Raw genomic sequence first — 10,661 nt, forward strand, 5'->3', positions numbered from 1 at the left:
TCTGCCTCCCGGGGCTCAAGAGCTTCCCCTTGCTGTGGCTTCCTGTAATGCCAGCACTTTGGGAGGCTGAGGCGGGCGGATCACGAGGTCAGGTCAGGAGTTCGAGACCAGCCTGATCAACATGGTGAAACCCCGTCTCTACTAAAACTACAAAAATTAGCCGGGCGTGGTGGCGCACGCCTGTAATCCCAACTACTCGGGAGGCGGAGGCAGGAGAATCGCTTGAACCTGGGAAGCGGAGGTTGCAGTGAGCTGAGATCACGCCACTGCACTCCAGCCTGGGTGACAGATCGAGACTCTGTCTCAAAATAAAATAAAATAAAATAAAATAAAAATGCCAAATGCTTTAATGTAGATGTTTATAATATAAAATTGCTTTCTACTTCATTCTCACATAATAAATGAGTTTTCATGAGTTCCTGTACACAAATATATACATTCATGCATTAATTTATATTTGATCAATGTTGTGATTTATGAATAAGGCAGGAGATATTGAAGCTCACAGACCTTCCTATTTGGGTCTAAATTTATCGTCTTGTATTAAATCTTGTTTATGAAGCAACTTTGAGATTTGCTTTTGCTCTAAATATAATGACTAGGATTCTTTCATTTTAATATATCAAACTTCCCAGTCACTTCTGTCTCCCTCAGTCACACCATGCACTGATTTGCACCTGAAGAGGGTTTCCCTTTTATTCCTATGGTGTTGTTTATGACGGAGTTTGACACATGGAGGGTGGTGAGGAAGAAGAGCTGCTTTAAGGATCATAGGACAAAAAACCTACAGCATTGGCTCTGCCCTTTATCAAATGGCAGGCTGGCTGCTGAACTAAAAATCTATCCAATTGTAATATTAAGGTTGGAATAATTGCAGAGTAAACAAAGCTTAACAAGATGTTTGTCCTAGTAAGAAAATTGAGATAATTAGACAATAATTTTGATGCAATGCTGTAAAGACTGCCAGAAAAAAAACATGGTGAAAGATTCTGCTGAGACCCTCAGCCAGAAGCCAGAACTAAGCACATACTTCTTTATAAAGCAGGACGAGTTTTTTTAGGGTAGGATGTTCCTCGGAAGTAGTAATACCCAGCTCCATGATATTTCTTCCTACTCAGGACCATGAACTTGTCATTCTCTTGCCTTGAATGGCTCACTGCCTTGCAAGAAAATCTTCTACGTGGAATTCCAGGCCTTCCACACTTTGATATCATTCTTTCAGGTGCTCAAAACTGTCACATAAGCATGCTCAGATCTCTCCCATATTAACAGAAACTCCTCCTTGACAGCACATCCCCCTCTTGTCACCACCCTCTTTACTTTCAATCAGCTTCTCCAATCAGCTGTCTGCGCTCACTGCCCATTTCTTTACCAAGCACTGCAATGCAGCTGTGGCTCTTGCTGCTTCATTGAAATTATTCTCACCTTGTCAGTAAATCCATTGAGCACTTTTTATCCTTATCCAGCTTAACCTTTCCATGGCAGGATTTGACACTATTGACTGCTCTTCAAAGCAACCTCTTCCTTTCCCTTCCTTGAGCTCTGCTTTTCTTACTTCCATGGTCATGCCCTGGTCACCATAGCAGGCTCTGTGTTCCTATCACTCACATATGGTATCCATCAAAGATCCATCTCAGGTCTGCTTTTGCGTACTGTATACTCTCCACCTAAACTTTTATCCATTTCCAAGGCTTCTATTACCTTGTTGACCATTCCCAAACATATAATGCCATTTCTTATCTCTCCATTGAGTTCCAAACCCACAAGTCCCACTGTTTTATGGATACCTGGAATCGGCAATTCAAATTCAACCTCAGTTTAAACTCGATTTCTCAAACAAATCTTCTCAGATAAAATTGATTTTCAGCTTAATAGTTTGCTAGATAGCACCATTGTCTACTCCATTCTTTTGACAAAAGCCTGGTAGACATTCTTGGCTTCTTTAACTAGTCAAAGATTAGGTTCTAAGGGTCATACCAATTCTCAAATCCATCCATCTTTCTGCATCTCTACCACTGTGATAGAATAAGAAATTTATCTTTGATTTTTATCCATAATTTGTGGCACAGAGCTCCTAAAACTCTTGTAATTTCCTGAATAATTGGTGGTGATAGGAGATTGAGTTAATAAACATGCATGTATGATAAAACCTCCATTAAAAAAACCCCTAAATGATGGGACTTGGAGAGCTTCTGGGTTAGTGAAGGCACACATGTACCAGGAGGGTAGTGTGCTCCAACTCTACTAGGACAGAAGCTCCTGAGCACAGGCTCCTTCCAGATCTCACCCGTGTACCTCTTCACCTGGCTGTTCATTTGTATCCTTTATACTCAACCAGTAATAGTAAGATGCTTTTCTGAGTTCTGTGAGCCACTCTAGCAAATATTTGTGTCCGTGGGAACCCATGACTTTGTAGCCAAATTGGATAGAAGGTTGGGTACCCTGGATACTCAAAACTTGTGTTGGCATCTGAAGTGGTGCAGTCTTGTGGGGCTGCACCCTTAACCTGTGGGATCTATGTTAACTCCAAGTAGTTAGTGCCAGAACTGAATTGAATTTTAAGACACCCACTTGATGTCCAGAAAGTTGGAGCATTGTTTGATTTGGAGACAAAACCCCACACATTTGGTGTTAGAAGTGCTGAGAATAAAACTGTTCAGAACCATCATTACCACAGTCTAGATGATGAACAGGAGTCCCCAAGACAAATATTCTTACATCTAGTCTTGCACCACTCTAATTCATTGTCCATGCTGCAGCTGGAATAATTTTAATTCAGGATTACTTCTACTTCTCTTAAAACCCTTTTTGTTGTCCTTAGGATAATATCCACATTTCCTAACATACAAGGTCTTCTGCATCTGGGCTATGTCTACCTCTTATCCTTGTGCATGCTAGGCTTCCTTTTACGTTGTTGTCCTTACCATAAAGGCCTTCTGGCAAGTGTTCATATATTCTACATACTCTTCTTATGCCTCCAGGCCTGGAATAGGGCTCTTCTGCCTTCAGTTTTTTTTTTTTTTTTTTTTTTTTTTTTTGAGATGGAGTCTTGCTCTGTGGCCCAGGCTATAGTACAGTGGTGCAATCTCAGCTCACTGCAACGTCCACCTCCCAGGTTCAAGCAATTCTCCTGCCTTAGCCTCCCGAGTAGCTGGGATTACAGGCACCCACCACCACACCAGGCTAATTTTTGTATTTTTTAGTAGAGATGTGGTTTCACCATGTTGGCCAGGCTGGTCTTAAACTCCTGACCTCAGGTGATCCACCCGCCTCGGCCTCCCAAAGTACTGGGATTACAGGCGTGAGCCACCGCACCTGGCCTCTCCCTTCACTTTTAGCTAAGCTAACGTCAATACAAGTTGTCCTTTAGAACTCAGCTTAAACATCACTTCCTCTAGGATGTCTTCCCTAACCTATTAGGTAAGGTAGATGTCCTGCAATCGGCTCTTATGGTGTCCTCTACATCCCTAGCAACACTTGTCATTCTTTGTTATTGAATTGTCTCTCTTCTTCTCATCTTTATAAAGCCAGCTTTACCATTGCACTTGGTACCTAGGAGGGGCCAGTGTGTCCTTTCTGACTGACCAACTAAATGGATTTTATTTCAAATAAACTCAGTTCAACAGCTAATCTGAACTTTTGGCCGTTTTTGAAATACGCATTGTACTATCCCATCTTTGCGCCTTTGCTAGTGTTGTTTTTCTGCTCAGATTGCCCTAACCTTCTATCCCACCCTACCCATCTCGACACATTTTTAATCCTCAGCTTACATTTGACTTCTTCCAACCTACACTGCTAGTCAATAGGATCAGGGTTAGTCCTTCCCTTCCTCTCCCCGGGAAAATAAATATGAAGGCAACATTTCCTGTATATTTCTGTGTGCTTAAACGACCCCTTAAAGTCTACCCATGGATCTCTTGGGGTTCTATAGGCCTATGAAACAGACTGGCTAGATGTTCACTAAATCTGTTTCCTTCTCTTCCTGAGCACACAGCTAGACTACATTTCCTGGCCTCCAGTGTGGTTGGGAAGACTGAGTTTTAGCCAAGTGTACACAATTTCCTTCAAGAGTCCCTCATATTATCATCCTTGTTCCTCCTCTATCTGTGGATGTAAATGAATATGATGAACTTGGAAGCCACATGTTAAAGATGACAGAGCCACAAGATAAAAGGAGCTTGAGTCACCACATGGAGCAGAGGTGCCCTCCAATCAGATGTACCTGTTTCATACTTTATGTGAGTGGAAAAAAAAAAAAAAGATTTTTAAGGAGTTTGAAATAGATTTTTGTATACATTGGTTATAACAGTTAGCCTGTCTTTTTTTTTTTTTAATTTTATAAATTTTTGCTAAGGGAGGTGCAGGTCCACACCAAGGCCCAGCCATCCCAGTTAGCCTGTCTTAACTAACATAAAACACCAAGTTAAAAACCCCTGGTTTGTAAGAAGATAGTAAAAAGATCAGTGGTTGCCAGGGGTTGGAGGAAGGGAGGAATGGAGAGGTGGAGCTTAGAGAATTTTTAGGGCAGTGAAACTACTATTTTTAATACTATAATGGTAGATACACATCTTTATAGATTTATCAAAATCCATAAAGTGTACAAAACCAAGACTGAATCCTAATGTAGACTATGGACTTTGGGTGGTAATGGTGAGTCAGTGTAGGTTTGTAGGTTCATGAATTGTAGCAAATGTTCCACTGTGGTGCTGGATGTTGATAATGGGGTGGCTGTGTATCTGTGTGGAGAGAGGGTACATAGGAACTCTCTATACTTTCTGCTTAATTTTGCTGTGAACCTAAAACCACTTTAGAAAATAAAATCTACTGAAAACAAAAACAAAAACAGAAAACAAAACAAAACTCTGGTTTACACATTTATAATTAATTTTTTTTTGTAGAGATGGGGTCTCACTATGTTGTCCAGAGTAGTCTTGAACTCGTGGGCTCAAGTGATCCTCCCACCTTGGCCTCCCAAAGTGCTGGGATTAGAGACATGAGCCACCATACCCGGCCAGCACATTTAAAATACATAGTTTAAACTACTTATATGCTCTGATCACAAACTGCCCAAGACTATTTCACTTTATAGCACACAGCCTGATAATAAATACTTATTTACATGAGGATCAATCTACCCAGATAACACAGCAGCTCTAAATGTGTATGCTCCAACAATAAGGATTCAAAATACATGGAAAAAAGGCCAGGTGCGGTGGCTCACGCTTGTAATCCCGCACTTTGGCACTTTGGTAGGCCAAGGTGGGTGGATCACCTGAGTTTGGGAGTTCAAAAGCAGCCTGGCCAACATGGAGAAACCCCGTCTCTACTAAAAATACAAAAATTAGCCAGGCGTGGTGGTGCATTCCTGTAGTCCCAGCTACTCAGGAGGCTGAGGCGGGGGAAATCACTTTAACCCTGGAGGCAGAGGTTTCAGTGAGCCAAGAACGTGCCACTGTACTCCAGCCTGGGTGTGTCTAAAAAATTGAAAACAAAAACAAAAACATGGAAAACAAACGAAACCAAACAATGTGAAAACAATAAAGCTGAAAGGAGAACTACAAATCCACAATTATAGTTGGGGACCTCAACACTCCCTCTCAGTAATTAATGGAAGTATTAGTAAACAGAAAGCAAAAAAGTAGAACTAAATAACACCATTAGCCAAGAGGATGTAATTGATGTTTATAGATGACTCCACTTAACAACAGCAGAATATAACTTTTTTCCAAGTGCCCATGCAACAGTTGTATACATAGGCCATATCCTGGATTATAAAGCAAACATCAACAAATTTAAAATAATTGAAGCTATGTGAAGTATGCACTATGACTATAAAAAAATTGAACTAGAAATCAATAACATGAAGAAAACAAGAAAACCTCAATACATGAAGATTACACAACACATAATCCATGAGTCAATGAAATCTTTCAAGGAAAATAAAAAAATACATTGATCTGAATGAAAATTAAAATATAATATATGAAAATGTGTGGGATGGCCAGGCACAGTAGCTCACGCCTGTAATCCCAACACTTTGGGAGGCCAAGGCAGGTGGATCACCTGTGGTCAGGAGTTTGAGACCAGCCTGGCCAACACGGTAAAATCCCATCTTTACTAAAAATGCAACAATTAGCTGGGCATGGTGGCATGCACCTATAATCCCAGCTACTTGGGAGGCTGAGATGGGAGAATTGCTTGAACCCAGGAGGCGGAGGCTTCAGTGAGCCGAGATCGCGCCACTCCAGCCGAGGTGACAGAGCGAGATCCCCATCTCAAAAAAAAAAAAAAAAAGAAAGAGAAAAAACCCAGAAAACTTGTGGGACACAGCTAAAGCACACCTGAGAAATTTATGTCACTAAAATCTTAACGTTAGAAAAAAAGGAAAGGGTTCAAATCAGTAACCTAAATTCCCACCTGAAGAAACTAGAAAAAGAAGAACAAAATAAACCCAAACAAGCAGAAAAAATAAACTAATAAAATTAAGAGCAGAAATCAATAAAACTGAAAATATGGAAATAGTAGAGAAACTCCATGTAACATATGGATCCTTAAAAACATCAATAAAATTGAAAATATGGAAATAGTAGAGAAACTCCATGTAACATATGGATCCTTAAAAACATCAATAAAATTGCTAAACCTTTAGCAAAACTGAGAAAAATGAGAAAGAAGACACAAATTATCAACATTGGCAATGAAATGGGATCTCACTATAGATCCTGAAGCCATTAAAAGCATAAAAGGAGAATACCACAAACAACTTTATGTTCATAAATTCAACAACTTGGAAGAAATGGACCAACTTTTTGAAAACTATATAGTACCAAAATTCAACCAAGATGAAACAACCTAAATATTCCTATAATGATAAGGAAATTAAACTCATAACTGAAAAGCTTCCAAAAAAGAAATCTCCAGGTTTCGCTAAAGAGTTCTACTAAACATAAATATAAAGAAGACATTAAAAAGTGCCTGTACTCTCACCACTCTGAGATAGTTTCAGATAACATGATTCCTGATGATCTAGTGGCCAGGAAAAAAAGAAAAATGAAAAAAAGGCTGGAAGGCTGGGTGCCAGTGGCTCATGCCTGTAATCCCAGCACTTTGGGAGGCCGAGGTGGGTGGATCACCCGAGGTCAGGAGTTCCAGACCAGCCTGACCAATATGGTGAAACCCTGTCTCTACTAAAAATACAAAAATTAGCCGGACATGGTGACGCATGCCTGTTGTCCCAGCTACTCAGGAGGCTGAGACAGGAGAATTGCTTGAACCCAGGAGGTGGAGTTTGCAGTGAGCTGAGATCACACCACTGCATTCCAGCCTGGGCCACAGAGCAAGACTCTTGTCTAAAAAAAAAAAATAAATAAATAAAAAAGAAAAAAGAAAGAAAGAAAGGAGTTAATGTGAAATGATCGTTTTCTTAACTTCTAAGATTTGTCGATGTAGAACTGAACTTCTCTACCACTGTATTCTAACACTGACAAAAATGTCAATTTGCCATAATAACCTAACCTATGGAATACATCTTCCAGAAACCGTGGGGGACATGCACTAAAGGGGAGTTGGCTGCTTTTTAGCTTAAAAATCACTTATCCTGTTAGTGCCTCATTTTCTTCATAGATAAAACATGAATTCATTTATTTATCTAACAGATAATTACATAGCCTCTACTAGGTCCCAGGCACTGTTCTAAGTATCTGGAACACATTCGTGAACAACAACAAAAAAGATCCCTTCTTCTGCGGAACCTACACATTCTATAAGGGGGGTGGGGCACAAAAGTTAAACAACAATATATAACAAAATAAATTGTACAGCATGTTAGAAGGCGATAATGCTATATAAAAAACAAATGAAAAACAAAGGCCGGGAGCAGTGGCTCATACCTATAATACTAGTCATATAGGCTGAGGCAGGCACATAACTTGAGGTCAGGAGTTTGAGACCAGCCTGGCCAACACAGTGAAACTCTGTCTCTACTAAAAATACAAAAATTAGCCGGATGTGGTGGTGTGTGCCTGTGGTCCAGCTACTCAGGAGGCTGAGGCAGGAGAATCACTTGAACCTGGGAGGGAGAGGTTGCAGTGAGCTGAGATTGTGCCACTGCACTCCAGCCTGACTGGGCAACAGAGCGAGACTCCATCTTAAAATAAATATATATACATATATATATATATACACGCACACACACACCTGTATATGTATAAACGAGAGTGCTATATGGTAAGGAGGATATCAACTACAGGGGTCTTGGGCAGGATCCTGACCCACGATGGTGGGTCAGGGTAGGCCTGATTGAGAGGGTGATGTCTGAGCAAAGATTTGCAGGTTGAGGAGTTAGCCCAGGGGGTATTTGGGGAAAAAGTGTTCCAGGAAGAGCCACACATCTACAGTGAAGGCTGAGTTAGGAGTGGAGCATGCAGAACCTTTAGGCCATTTAAAGGACTTCATTAGTTGTGCTTGGTGGTGCACACCTATAGTTGGAGCTATGGGAGAGGCTGAGGTGGGGGAATTGCTCGAGCCCAGCACTGCAGTGAGCTGAGGTGGTGCTACTGCACTCCAGCTACTGCACTCACAGAGTGAGACCCTGTCTCTGTTAGAAAAAAAGTAAAAAATTAAAGGATTTCAGCTTTACTCTGTGGGAAATGAGAAGCCATTGCTGAGTTTTAAACAAGGAATTGGTACCAAAAAGGAAAAAAAAGTGATACTTATATATAAACATGTTGAGAATTGAGTGTAGGTGACACAAAGAGGAGCAGAGTGACAAGAAACAGTGAGATTTGGGACACACTTTTGAAGACAGTGCCAGCAAACTGCAGTTTTTGGCCTGTGCAAGCAGAAGGATGCTGTTGCTCTTAATGGGGAGGGCTGCAGGTAGAGTGAGTCTGGGGTAAATGTTTCTAGGGTTTCAAGGGTTTCATGATAATCGGTGGCCTCTGTTGTAGCTTGAATCTAAAGGTCACTTCTCTGATTTGGTGTTTCTCACCATCTCTCCTACCAATCCTCCTCTTTTTCTTTGCAACCCTTTAAGTCTTAGCTTCAGAGGTGGAAGATCAACCTAATTCTCTAGGCAGGCATCAGCTGGTTCACTTTACCTGGAGAGCCTAAATGTAAATCTCTCTGCTAAAACCTCTCCCTCAGGGCACTGGTTCTCAGGGGAGGTGGTGACTTGTTTATTTTGGGTCAGGTGTAGGACTTGTTGAGTTTACAGTGGATAGAATGAGTTTTGAAATATGTCAACTGTCCACTAGGACCCAAGTTGAAACTATTAGCTTATTTTATTCAGGTCCTTGTGTAATTGTGATAGAGACATCCATCCCTCTGGTCAGGTTTGCACTAAAGTCATTGCACAGCAAAACTTTCCAAAGGCTACATTTTTGTATTTCATTTTCAGACTGTTGGTGTCACAGGAACAATTAAAATTTGTGAATAATGTTTTTTCCCCCAGATGAATAATGTGGATGGCCTGCAGTCTGCTCATATTCCTGCCAAGGGATTTAACAGGCTATTGTGTTAGTAACAATGTGGATGCAAATTGTAAACATTTATCATCTCCCAAGTTTCATGCAATTTTCAAAGCGTTGCTAGTTAAAACAGGCACTCTAACCCCCAATATAAAACAATTTTTAGATGATTTTCCACATTCTCCAAAAATATTTTGTTTTCCTGTAACTTCTATTTATTATATAAAGTAACATTGTAAAATCTGGTAGAAAGTAAATAGTAATGTTTAATAAGTTTAAGGTCCTCTAAAATTGATTTTGTGTCTCTTTAGATGCTATGAACTACTATTAAGGTACATCAATAAAACATTCCACATAGTGGTATTTAGTAGTAAATTCTCTATGCATGTTTATTAGCAGTTTATTAGGGGGTAAACTAAATATTTGCTAGTGTAAATTTCCCAATAATTTATCTATACTCTCAGCATTTTACAACTGTTATGATCTTGACTCTAGAAAATCACCAATGTAATAGGAATGTCCAAATATTTGAGTCTTAAGATCAAATTAATATTTTGCCAAAGGGGAAAAGCTTTTCAAGAATTATTATAACTTGGCATGGTGTGGTGGCTCACACCTGTAATCCCAGCACTATGGGAGGCCAAGGCGGGCAGATTGCTTGAGCCCAGGAGTTTGAGACCAGCCTAGGCAATATGGTGAAACCCCACCTCTTCCAAAAATAAAAAAAAATTATTTGGGCATGGTGGTGTGCGCCTGTAGTCCCAGCTACTTGGGGGACTGAGGCAGGAGGATTGCTGAAGCACAAGAGGTTGAGGCTGCGGTGAACTGTGTTCACATCATCGCACTCCAGCCTGGGTGACAGAGTGAGACCCTGTCGCCAATACAGCACCTTGGAGGAGAGAGACACGGATCAACAAATATTCACTAACTTCTTACAAGTTATTGTAGCAAACATATGGGGAACACAAGGAAATATAAGTCATGCACTAGACCACAACAGACTCATAATCTAGGTGGCAGAATGGTTGAAAGTTAGAATGCATGAGGGCATGGAAGGCAATGATCTAATAATTCAGTGGATGACAGAGAAGCATATCGTAGGCATTTTGAGAAGATATAATTAAAAAAAGACAATCAGTAAAGTCCTGATGGAAGTAGTGAAATTAAGCAGACATTTAGGGGAGGTGGACTCTA

This window comes from Pongo pygmaeus, chromosome 17 (assembly GCF_028885625.2).
Source record: "Pongo pygmaeus isolate AG05252 chromosome 17, NHGRI_mPonPyg2-v2.0_pri, whole genome shotgun sequence".
NCBI classification, from domain to species: domain Eukaryota; kingdom Metazoa; phylum Chordata; class Mammalia; order Primates; family Hominidae; genus Pongo; species Pongo pygmaeus.